The sequence below is a fragment of the Garra rufa genome, chromosome 11 (genome assembly GCF_049309525.1).
Source record: "Garra rufa chromosome 11, GarRuf1.0, whole genome shotgun sequence".
In the NCBI taxonomy this organism is placed as follows: Eukaryota; Metazoa; Chordata; class Actinopteri; order Cypriniformes; family Cyprinidae; genus Garra; species Garra rufa.
In genome coordinates this window covers 23,467,364-23,480,303 of record NC_133371.1, presented here as the reverse complement: position 1 = coordinate 23,480,303, position 12,940 = coordinate 23,467,364, and the positions used below count along the sequence as shown (strand labels likewise).

At 38.3% G+C, this 12,940-nt stretch overlaps 1 protein-coding gene across 1 annotated transcript in view; it reads left to right on the top strand.

The window, feature by feature from the left end:
• The first annotated feature begins 655 nt into the window (after positions 1-655).
• Positions 656-12,940, top strand: part of b3gat1a (beta-1,3-glucuronyltransferase 1 (glucuronosyltransferase P) a) — a 106,324-nt gene continuing 94,039 nt past the window's right edge. Inside the window, exon 1 of the mRNA XM_073850621.1 lies at positions 656-1,077. The gene's annotated coding sequence lies outside the window, so the exon portion shown is untranslated. The remainder of the gene's footprint in view (positions 1,078-12,940) is intronic.

Here is a 12,940-nt window from a genome sequence, read left to right as displayed (position 1 = left end):
TTGGAGTTATGGCACCACTCAATGGACATTTCAATTCAGAACTGCGGCGACACGTAAAAAAAACCAACGTCACATAAAAACGTAATATATGTATGTTAATCTGTTCTGGGGAAAAAACTAATACTCTTTTAGTGCCACTCAGTGGACATTTCACATTGAATATGTTATGAAATGTACATTCGTATTTCATACTGGGTTTAGCTGGGTTTTCACAGCCAGGGTCACAATTATGAATTTTTGGGTGAACTATCTCTTTTAATAATGGTGCATATTTTAAATATGTGTGTCTATAATTCAAAGAACAGCAGTGACATACAAAATCTTCATGTATAAATTACAGTACAGCAAAATGTCCTCTGTCTTGTCTTATGTACAATGACAGGAAGACATGTCAAACAATAATGTACATGCACTCATGCAGAGAACCACTAACATCCACTCAATTTGTCCACCAAACCTATTTTTTTCCCCTCTTGCCCCCTCACACTCCCTCTCTCTGCCCCTCCTTCCCTCCCTCACAGCCCACCCTGCTCTAAGCCATAATGGTACATGCCATTAGTGAGCACATCTTGAGCAAGGAGGGGGTCTCTGCCTCGCCGAAGAGGCTACGTTAGAGCCACATAAACACATTCACAGATGTGTCTCCATGCGTTCTGACAGCCCGACTGAGCCACGACCGGCACGCTGAATGAAGACAGAGAAATCAGAGGGAGAGACGGAGAACAACCACCAAGCAAATTACCACACCATTACTGCAGGGTCTTGCCCACATCCCTCTCCCTCAGACTGTGAGCTTGAGTGAGAGCACGTCTGACAGGGAAGAGAGGAAAACGGCAGAGAGAGACCTACCGGCAGATTCATCCCCAAGGCTCCTAATTACAGCCTGTGTTTCCAGTTTGATCCAGAAGCCACAGCACAAACAAATACAGGGATGCTCTGACCAAAAACAAAGAAGAGAAGTGGAGAATAAGAAATCAAGAGAGACACACAAAGACAAAGAGTGAGAGATGGAGGGATTTTTTAATGAATGAAGCTTGCAGCAGCAGCATGTGGTGGAAATAACTGCATCTACGTAAGGTAAGACAAACCTTCTTTGTTTAGTTTGTGATAGAACACACAAAAAGGCACACAAATTATGTGGTGATGAGCAACAACAGAGGCTGAGGCTGCTGTTTCTCTCTCACGATTGAGAGAGACGGCTGCGTGGATGAGCCCTGGAGAATAAGCCATGCATATGTTAAGATGTACACGGAGATGAGCTTGTGACAGAGACCTAAGGCAAGCCTGAAGAAAAGAATCACTCGTAATCCGTACAGAGCTCAAAGAGCACCGTGGCGTCGGCTAGAATAACTCGGGAACCTTGGGAAACAGTCGTGTTTGTGTATATATTCGTGAGTCAGTGCTCAGTATGGATCCGTTTTGCTTCTGTTGGATCTCTTGACAATAATGTACGCAGCAAAGACTTACCACTTTTAGTATATTTAGTTCAGGTCATCTCCGGTTCGTTTTATTGTGTAGCTGCACCTACACAAAATAAATCTCATATCTGCGTTGATGATCTGCAATGATAACCACATGCATATCACAACAAAAGAAGTGTCAACACTGCTACGGCCAGGCAGCACTGCTAGTTCTAATCTACACCTGGGTATTAGTGTTCAGTCATTAACGGCTTAGTTTAGGGCCCCTCCCCCCACCTGACCCAGTGTCAAAACAACCCCGCATGCCGAAAAACAACCCCGGGAACAATACGCAGCCGGCGCTTTGCAAAAGCGTGATGCTAATTAGATGGAGAATGCATTAACAAATATCAGTGGCATCAATGCTCTCTTTTATTGTGTAAAACCAAACTCTGCCAGCTGCTGAAGCATAGCTAAATATGTAAATCATTACATAAGAGCAGCAACGATGCCGCTCCAGGGCAGGAATATGAAGCCATTAGTAGAGATGTGCAGCAATATCAGCAGAAAGTACATCTCTTTGAGGACGAGTTTGGGATGGAGTTCCACATCAAGGAACAGATTGGCCGACTCTTGCTGGAAAGTTTAGCTCAAATGAGGCTGTTGTTCCCTCAGAGATGAAATCTTATTTGTCACATATCTTGGTTGTCTCATCCGAAAGTGAAGAATCGCAGAAGTTTTGAGCAAAATACTCATACAAGGTGATGAAGTCCTGTTCTTTATCATTGTGAACATCACAGTTAACATGAAAGCCATTCCCAACCCATTTTACTTGCCTAATATGATGTATTCCCAAGTGAAGAATTTTCAATGGGAGAAATGGGGCACAACTTGATTTTATTGAACTGGGAATTGATTGGATCGTAAAAAGCAGGCATTCTGTTCTACACCAGACTGGATACAGACCTGGATGTGAGATTGCAGTCATTATTGAGGACTCTTTCCATCCACTGGTACCTACTTTCGAATGGATCTTGGATCTTTTTGCATCATGTATTGCAAGTCTTTTTCAAGTTATAGATTTTTTCCCACAATCTGTATTACATTAACACTAGCCAGTATTAAATTGTTATTGCCGTGGTTTCTATGTCAGTTTATGTAGTCAGCCTGCATCACCTAAAATAGTTATGTGAAATGTTAAAATAATAATATAATATAATATAATATAATATAATATAATATAATATAATATAATATAATATAATATAAATTGAGATAATATTTGGCTGAGATATAACTATTTGAAAATCTGGAATCTGAGGGTGCAATAAAAAAATCTAAATATTGAGACAATCGTCTTTAAAGTTGTCCAAATTAAGTTCTTAGCAATGCCTATTACTAATCAAAAATTAAGTTTTTATTTATGGTAGGAAATTGACAAAATATCTTTATGGAACATGATCTTTACTTAATATCCAAATGATTTTTCACATAAAAGAAAAATTGATCATTTTGACCCATACAATGTATTGTTTGGCTATTTCTACAAATATACTCGTGCTACTTAAGATTTGGTCCAAGGTCACATATATTATAATATGAAGCAAAATCACACAGCTAAGCTAATTTCCAAGAGAAAACAAATGTTTTAAAAAATGTTATAGAATTACAGTATATTACATTTTATATAATAAACTATGCCAACAGGTGAACTTTGCAGTTAAGCTGTTTCTCTCGTGGGAGCTCTCAAACCACTTAAACATTTTTAGCCTGCACTCTGCTTTGTGGTGTCAGTACATAGCACTGACGGCTTGTATTTCACCTTCAGCAATATTAGACTCACAAACATAGGGCCCCTATGATTTTTGCGGACAAAGTCCAGTCATAAAAAAGGAATTTACTGTATAACGTGGAATGTCACAGAATTTGCCAGATTTTGGAAGAATAAATCAAAAGTAGGTTGGTTGGAAGCCAGCACGGAATTGGACTTTAGATGCAGAATCCTTGGGTACGAATCCCGTAAAAAAACATGATTCATGATAAAAGAGCTGAGCAACGAGAGATCGAAAAACCAGATAAAACAGCATGCTGACAATTGTGCTTTTACATAAAATTAGCTTTTGTTCATAATATCGGGTAGGTTTAGGACATCACAGAGCATTAGAGTTATAGCGCCACTCACTAGACATTTCAAGTCAAAACTGCAGTGACACATACAAAACCAACGTCACATAAAACTACCATATGTACGTTCATCTGTTCCGGGAAAAAAACTCAAGACTCTTTTAGTGCCACTCAGTGGACATTTTAGATCGAATATGTCACGAAACGTACATGGCGTATGTATTTTGCGTCTTGCAAAAGAATCAGGTTGAAATATAAGCACATGTACACATAATCATAATCTCTAAAACTTTTACTGTTTCTTTCAAGAGAAACTCGTGTCAAATCATGTACAAACAGAGTCCTGCAACCTGTCAGAATAAAAGTTTGATTTTACTTGAAGAAAATGTGACAGAAATATATTTCTCAATGCAATGATAGTACTACTACTACTAATAAAATTATTATTAAAACACCATTTATAAGGAATATTTACCAGAAAAAAAATTACAATTATTTATTTAAAAAAGAAATACATAAAATATTTTTTTAATATAAAATCAATTAAATAGAGATGCTTTTGATTATTAAAGTTTAATAAAACCATTCAAATGTAATCCAGAAAACTAATGGAAAACAGAATTTGGTGAAAAAAACTCATAATAAACTGCTGTTAAATCTAAGAAAAATGGAATTTGGACATTTTTTTACTGGAATTTGCAAAAAAAAAAAAAAAAGATTTCATAGGGCCCTACAAACAAAACATTCATACTATACATTCACCCCAGTAATCTATAAAACCCCAGAATGACCAGCTGTAACTGGCGCTCAAGAGTACCAAAGGGACAGAGGCAAAGAATACAAGCCAACAATATCATTCTACTCCTCAGATAAATCAGTACGGTTGCAAGAAATTCTGTATTAAGCAGATTTCAAAGTCCTGTGGGGGGAATTCACAGTGTTTCTGTTAAAAACCGTTCTGACGTAGGCATTTGAAAGCACACTAGTCCGGGGCTGCTTGCTGCAGGCGCTCTTGCCCTCCCTCGCACGTACTCGTGTGCACTCTCACACAAGTTCACACACTCAACCTCTCTCGCTCACATGTGAACGATTTGTTCATGTAGTAGACAAACACTGTGATTCAAACAGCAAGTGTTATGTCCCATTTCGCTCCCTTTTTCACAGGAAAACCTGTTTCTCATGTGTCACACAGGCAAGGTTAGTTTGCTGAGGGACTCTAAGCTCTTGAAAGACTGTAAAGCGATTCACAACGCCATCTGAATCTCCATGCCATGAATATTAACCAGCACAATTGTTCCCTGAGTGACGCTACCATGGCTGCATTATTCATTCATCCTGACGCTGCCACAAAGAGTTACACACCGCTATGGCCAGATCTGCTCTGTACCAGCTCGCGGTGCCCGAAGTGGAGCGCTTACACCCATAGCTCTCTCTCAATGGACGGCTAATGAACAGCTGAGAAACAGAATAAGGAAGAAGGAAGAGAGGAAAAAGGCAGGAAAACAGATTGCCAGGCCTCAGGCTGGGCTGTTATTCTGCCTTCTTGAATTCGGCACTGCGGGGCTTTGAGCTTGTGTTTGGCTGCCATCTCTGGCCCACTTTAGTCGTGCAGTCGTAGACACACACACAAACACACTCCCATTACTGAACCATAACACCCCCAGGGACAGCAGCTGTTACCCCCGGAAGAGCTCGGCTCATAGTAGCAGAAGAGCTAAGAAGCTAAAGCGAGAATGCCAGGCCATATTTCCTCAGCGGGGTCTCACGTGGCCGCCCACCCTCCGTGTGCCAAACAACTTCATCCATTCATTCTGCATATGGCTCACCTTTTTCTTAATGATGTCTGGCAGCTGTACAGTTACGGCACAATCCTATTATGCTGAGGCCTTTTTTTTTTGTCAAGAGAAGGTAATGATTGCCTGTATGTGTGAATGTCTACACTTCGCTAACCACCATCATGCAACGACTGACATTCTCAACTCCTTTCTGAAGCACATGGGTGGCAGGGGTCCAGGAGCATGCTGTTCATACACACCTCACATGGGTTTGACAAAATTAAATGGGATATTACATTTTGGAGGCAAGAGGCATAACAAAAGCAACATGATTTTTTTGGTTTTAATAGTCTACCATCACAGTGTTAAAGGGATCACTCACCCACAAAATGAACATTCTGACATCATTTACTCTCCCTGATGTCATACAAAAGCTGCTTGACTTTTTTCTGTGGAATACAAAAGATATTTTAAAGAATATTTTGTCCATACTATGAAAGCCAGAGCAACAATGGATCCAACTGAAAAAATGCACTTGAAATGCCAGTGAGGTTAGGAATGACCATCCCTTTTTTATATAACTGATGATTTTTCGAAGAAAAAAAAAGAAAGCCGTATAGATTTGAAAATATTGATTTTTCAATGTACTTTTTTTTTTTATTAATCCATCTTGTATTCTCCCAATATGAAGTTCTGACGTGTTACCTTGGTAATGTGTTATTACTTTTCAACAGCATTACCATTAAATATGCAATACAAAAAGCCTTTAATGCAAATGTATTACCAACTCTTACCCTCTGACCAGTACATGACTTCTGCTAATTCTGCAGTTAGTGAATTCTGTGCATATTCAGCAGGAAAACATTTCTCGAAACCATGTTTATCAAGAATAGGTCAAATTAGTCAGGAGTGATTCATAAAGGTCATGTTCTTGTAAAAAAAAGAAGAAGAAAAAAGAACCTAGGCAGAATGGAAAAAAGAAAAATGAAAAGCTTTCAACCCTAAAAGAAGTTCAATTAGAACACTGAAGAAAGAGGTAATGAAACAAGAAGATTTCTGTCTTATCCTTTTGTGTACAACAGTGGCGTGCAGTGTTTTTTTTTTTTTTTTTAAATAAAATGTAATTTTATGCCCTAGTCACAGTTTATTGTTAAAAAAACATTACCAGAATAAAAATCCATATTGTATTTCTACATTAACAATGTAATTAATAGGCTATTCTGTTTAATAAAACCAACTATGAATCTCAACAGTTTATTGATTTTAAGCATTTTAACCCAAGGCAGTAACAATTTAAAAACATATATTTTATTGAAACAATTATGTGTTTTATTTATGAACTGATGTTTAGCTGTTCTTTTTCATAATAAATCAACCCGATCTCAAGATAATTCATATATACATAGCTTGTATGAATTTGTATGATTTTGCTAAATTCATTAAATTCGTATGAATGACCAACCTCTAACCCCAAACCTTAAACCTACCTGGCACTACGACAAATCGTACAAAATAATACGAGTGAAGTTGTACGAATTAGCCACCTCATAAAATACGTACGAATTGGTCATGAGATAGCATTGAATAAACTTATTTTTGTATCATCAGTCATTGTAAACAGCTTGTAAACACTGGTCACAGATGTGGAGATGTACCTTTAATTTCAACAAGCTGATTGCTCACTTAAAAACCCCACAGATTGTGTTTTTAGGCCTTGTAAAGTTTGATTATGACTTGACAAAGTGGTGCTATATACAGTGGGGAAAATAATATTTTGTTCCCCTGCTGATTTTGTATGTTTGCCCACTAACAAAGAAATGATCAGTCTATAATTTTAATGGTAGGTTTTAAGTGAGAGAAAGAATAACAACAAAAAATGCATGAAATGCATTTTTAAAAAAAAGTTGATTTGCATTTTAATGAGTGAAATAAGTATTTAACCCCTTTGCAAAACATGACTTAGTACTTGGTGGCAAAACCCGTTTTGGCAATCACCGAGGTTAGACATTTCTTGTAGTTGGCCACCAGGTTGGCACAAATCTCAGGAGGGATTTTGTCCCACTCCTATGCAAGTCATTAAGGTTTCTAAGGCTGATGTTTGGAAACTCGAACCTTAAGCTCCCTCCACAGAGATTTTATGGGATTAAGGTCTGAAGACTAGCTAGGCCACTCCAAGACCTTAATGTGCTTCTTCTTGAGCCATTCCTTTTTTCCTTTGGCTGTGTGTTTTGGATCATTGTCCCATCCACGACCCATTTTCAATTGAGGTTCTCACTCAAGATTTGACGGTACATGGCCTGTCCATCGTCCCTTTGATGTGGTGCAGTTGTCCTGTCCCCTTAGCAGAAAACACCCACAAAGCATAATGTTTCCACCTCCATGTTTGATGGTGGAGATGGTGTTCTTGGGGTCATAGGCAGCATTCCTCCGCCTCTAAACACGGCGAGTTGAGTTGATGACAAAGAGCTTAATTTTGGTCTCATCTGACCACAACACTTTTACCCAGTTCTCCTTTGATGAATGATTCAGATGTTCATTGGCAAACTTCAGACGGGCCATGTGCTTTCTTGAGCAAGAGGACCTTGCGGGCCCTGCAGGATTTCAGTTTATCACAGCGTAGTGTGTTACCAATTGTTTTCTTGGTGACTATGGTCCCAGCTGCCTTGAGATCATTGACACGATCCTCCCGTGTAGTTCTGGGCTGATTCCTCTTATGATCACTGAAACTTCACGAGGTGAGATCTTGCATGGAGCCCTGAACAAAATAAGATTGACAGTTATTTTGTGTTTCTTCCATTTGTGATTAATCACACCAACTGTTGTCACCTTCTCACCAAGCTGCTTGACGATGGTCTTGTAGCCCATTCCAGCCTTGTGTAGGTCTACAACCTTGTCCCTGACATCATTGTACAGCCCTTTGGTCTTGGCCATGGTGGAGAGTTTAGAATCTGATTGATTGATTGCTTCTGTGGACAGGTGTCTTTTATACAGGTAACAAACTGAGATTAGGAGCACTCCCTTTAAGACATTACTCCTAATATTAGCTTGTTACCTGTATAAAAGACACCTGGAAGCCAGAAATCTCGCTGTTTGATAGGGGAACAAATACTTTTTCAATCATTAAAATGCAAATCAGTTTATAACATTTTTTTTGTTGTTATTCTGTCTCTCACTGTTAAAATAAACCTGATCATGTATTTGTCAGTGGGCAAACGTACAAAATGAGCAGGGAATTAAATAATTATTTTCCCCACCGTAGGTGTGTGAGTGGTTTACTTACTTTTTTAAATTAGTTTTCCCATTAACACCATTATATTGTTCTTTAAGACTGATTTGCGAAAGTGGAACATGCACAAACACAAGAGGCGGGATTTATTTTATGAACCAATCACAGCCGAACATAACCAGTCATATCCAATCATATCGCAATGGAGGCATTGCCTCCTCCTACGTGACTTTCCCCCATTCATTCTCAATTACCCCCCACCAAACTCACCACATATTTTAGGGCATCTGTTGAAACTCAATGGACTCAGGAGAGGTGAGAAAAATGTGGACTCCCGCTGTAACTTTGCCTGGTGTTTTACTTCAGAAAATCGAGTGATTTATACACTTTTTGTGTCATATTTGCATTTTATTTTTGTACTATGAATTTTTTCCCATCCAATTTTTGAAGAGACACTGCCTCCTTTACCTTCTCAGACGGAACGCCCCTGGTGTACAATAAAAAAAGAGAGAGAGAGAGAAGACGTAATCTGGGAACGTACCCTGCATAAAATGACTGATTTCACTAATGTTCAGAGCACAAATCCTGTCTATTCTTACTCTCCTACTGCTAAAAAGTCAGAACCATGCGATATAAATGTCTATAAAGACATTGTGTACTTTACAGCGCTCTTGATGAGAATGCAAAAGGAGCACCAAGAGCCATGAGGGGATAATAAGCAAATGACCTTTAAAAACAATAAAGTCTCCCTTTAGTAAATCTAATTCTGCTAAGTATCTGTCCTCCGTGCATGTTCTCTGGAACAGCAGTGATACATAGAGCCCCCACCCCACCTGTGCTATTCCGTCTGGCAATGGCCCCTAGTCCCTCAACAGCAGCAGCTGCTGCTGTGCTCACGATACGAGCACTGTGAAATATCTGAGACCAATCAGATTTTCTAATCCTGTAGATTCACTATATAGTGACCATGACCATTTCATCTCTGGACACTGAGTGCGTTCATATTTAATTTGAGCCTTCAGTCGTGTCCTTCTTACAGTATGAAATAGGATTGACACAGCAAAGCGCCTGGCCTTAATGATATGGGAAATTCAGTTCTGCTGAATGCAGAATTAAAATCACATTGTTGTTTAGTCTCTTGCATATATAGACTATGTATAATTATGTGCAATTAAAAAAGCAATGATACTATAGTTAATAAATATTCCAACTAATTACAATGAAATATTTTCTCATTATCATTGTCAGATGTAATGTTATTATTATTCAAAAATTGCTTGATTTGATTAATCATGGTGTTACTAGCACCACAGTGATGCTTGCTAATCAGCATTTGCTATATTATCTCATCTCTGTGAAATTGAATATATAACAATGCAACAAACCAGCCTTTTAAAACAGTATTCATAATTGCGCCGCAGAACCACTTGAACTGCAGAATGAGGTTTTGGGTTTGTCATCGGGTTGCTTGTTGTAGTAGTTTCTCTAATGACCTGCTAGTTAAAGTAGTTACAGATAGCCTCTTTAAAGCTCTTGTGTGCTGTCGAGCATGCTGTTAGGAATTACCACTCCTCTTTTGTGTTATAATCTGGCCAGAACATTGCAGATCACATCAGCGTCAGCTGGCAGGCTGGGTAGTGTCTGATGCGACACTATGCTGCTTTCAGCTGCCTCTGGGTTTTGTTTTCGCTGAGCAGGATTCGTGACCTGTAACAGACCTTGCGTGTATCTGACAGATAAAGTGATGAAACTAGATAGTATTTAGTATGTTAATGATTCAACGATTTAACAAGATATTAAACCAGCGTTTAAACACTGCTTCATCAATAAGACAATGCTATACTCTCGCCTTAGGCTTTAATTATCAGTTTAAAAATGGGTTTAGTCAACATCAGCCTCCTTAGATTTGAATTAAATTGTGCTCAATTACCATTTAAGCTACTCAAATTTAAATATGCTAAAAAAAACCAAGATACTCTATGCATTATGATTAACTCATGGGCAAACTGCTCTTTATTTTAGGTTAATTTAAACTCTATACTCTAGCTGCTTGCTAAAAAATGATCCAAATGTGGCCGCTGTGTAATTTTGGCTTATTAAAAATATATGCCTCTACCTACATTTTTATAAAACTCCAAAATGTACATCTATATATACAATACACTGCAGTTTCCAGCTGAAACTAACATTATAGAGGGAGTAAATCTTCAACTTTTATTATTTTTCACACAAATTATGATTACAGGGGCAGATTATTGATTAAAATAGACCTATTTTTATAGTACATTTTGTTTTAATCAGTTTGCATCACATAAGGAGATGCATAAGAATGGCTTTTTTGATGTGGTAAACTTGCTGTGTAACCCACCTGGTACTACCCACAAAACAAGTCGCGATTAAAGAGGTCCAACACTTGTAAATTTTGCTTGCTTTAGCAAATGTGTTTTTTATCTCATGTTTGTTTTTGTCAGTTTAGGGTACACTCTTAATAATAAAGGTGCTTCACGATGCCATAGAAGAAACTTTTTGGCCAAATGGTTCCATAAAGAACCTTTAATATCTGAAGAACCTTTCTGTTTCACAAAAGGTTCTTTGTGGCAAATAAGGTTCTTCAGATTATAGAAAGGTAAGCAAGAAATGGTTCTTTAAAGAACTTTTGACTGAATGGTTCTTTGTGGAACCAAAAATGGTTCTTCTATGGCATCGCTTGAAGAACCTTTTGAAGCACCTTTATTTTTTCAGTATTTTCAAATGCAAAAACACAACTTTTTAATGACCCTTACTGGACTGGAGTCTTGGAGATTAATGTTCATCTATTTTGGATGCCACTCACTAAACACACAAGAAGCAATGTAATATAATTTCCATCATGACAACTCTCAGAATGGATATGACAATATTAATGTGTTTGTTCTTGGTGGAATTGATCTGCTACGCCGCTGGACGTTAGTTATTGCTGTTGTTGAGATTTTTTGCTGCTGCTGCAAAGCAAGAACAGGAACTTGCTACTGCCAGTGCATATACTGATATATGGTGCTGTATCTATACAGGTGGAGCTGGGGAGGTGGAGGGTTTTAGAGGAATTCTGAAAGCGTGCTGCGAACTGCTATAGTGAATGCTAACCAGCCATTTAAATGAAAGCAGCAAGCTCATTGACTGCGTATGCAACGTGAACACTGTGAATTTGCATTAATGACCCATCAGTCTTCGCCATCTAGAGTTTCTTGACAGAACTTGGCATTTTGCAAAAATGTTGCCCCAGGCACTTGTTTCCAATAACCTTGGGTTGGTAATTTTACTAAAGTACACTCGTATGGAATTTAGCACTGAAAAAAAAAAAAAACTCATGATAAGACATAAATTATGAAACATTGCAATATCAGCATTAAAGTCAAATGGAATTGAGTTCAATATGAACAAAGACACTGTTTGAGTGAGCCAGTTCAAATATAGAAAAACAGACATCGTGCAGACCCAAATGGGTTATGCATCATGGTGAAATTTACAACATTAGCGATGTGTACAGACATCGTTGTGAGCCAGAGGGCTTGCAGCAGCTTACACATTCACTTTAAGCAGATCTGAGCCAAATTCACCATCATTTGACTCTGAAAGCGCAGTGAATCTCTGAAACTGGGAGACATGCCACTGCCCACTTTCATTTACCTTTCAAACGGCAATTTAATATGCTACTAAGATTTATTCACAGAGGACTGTTTTCTGCCTTGGCTTGGTGTTTCACACATTGCCCTGAGAGGGAGTATGTGTGTTTATTACACGGCTCTCTGGAATATTTCATCCTGATTGGTCAGTAGCAGTATTCTGCACTTGGATATTTTGGTAAAACCATGCTGAGCTGTAACAATGTGGCTGATAGGAAAATGGATTTTGCGATGCAGGAAAGACGTGGCCAGTAGAGGGTAGTCATATGTCATTCCTTGAACAAACACAGATAGCTAGTAAATAGCTTGCTTGTGCTTGGCTGGTGGATCTGTGAACTTCTTTTCTTACTGAAACAAGCAGCAAGGCATTTTAAGCATCTAGCAATTGTGACTTTAGTGAAAAAGTTTTAACTTTTAAGGTGTGGTCACATTTACATTTACACTACGGCGAAATATCGCAGGTGAAATCTATTAATTCAGTAGCAGTTTACGCACAAGGGCAAAAAAGTTCCCGCACAAATTTCACTCATGTTTAAGTTGGTTACTCGAATTAGCTACATTAGTTATGTTTCCATTTAAAGTTGCAAATTTAACTCGTGCGCAGAATTTGATGCATAAATCATTTGCGAATAAAGCACCACTTCCATCCAGCGAGACAAAGAGAACAAAATCACCACTTCCTGATAAACTGTTGCCAAATATCACTTAGAGAAACGTCATTTGCCACAGTAGAATAAGCCACTGTGGGTCTTT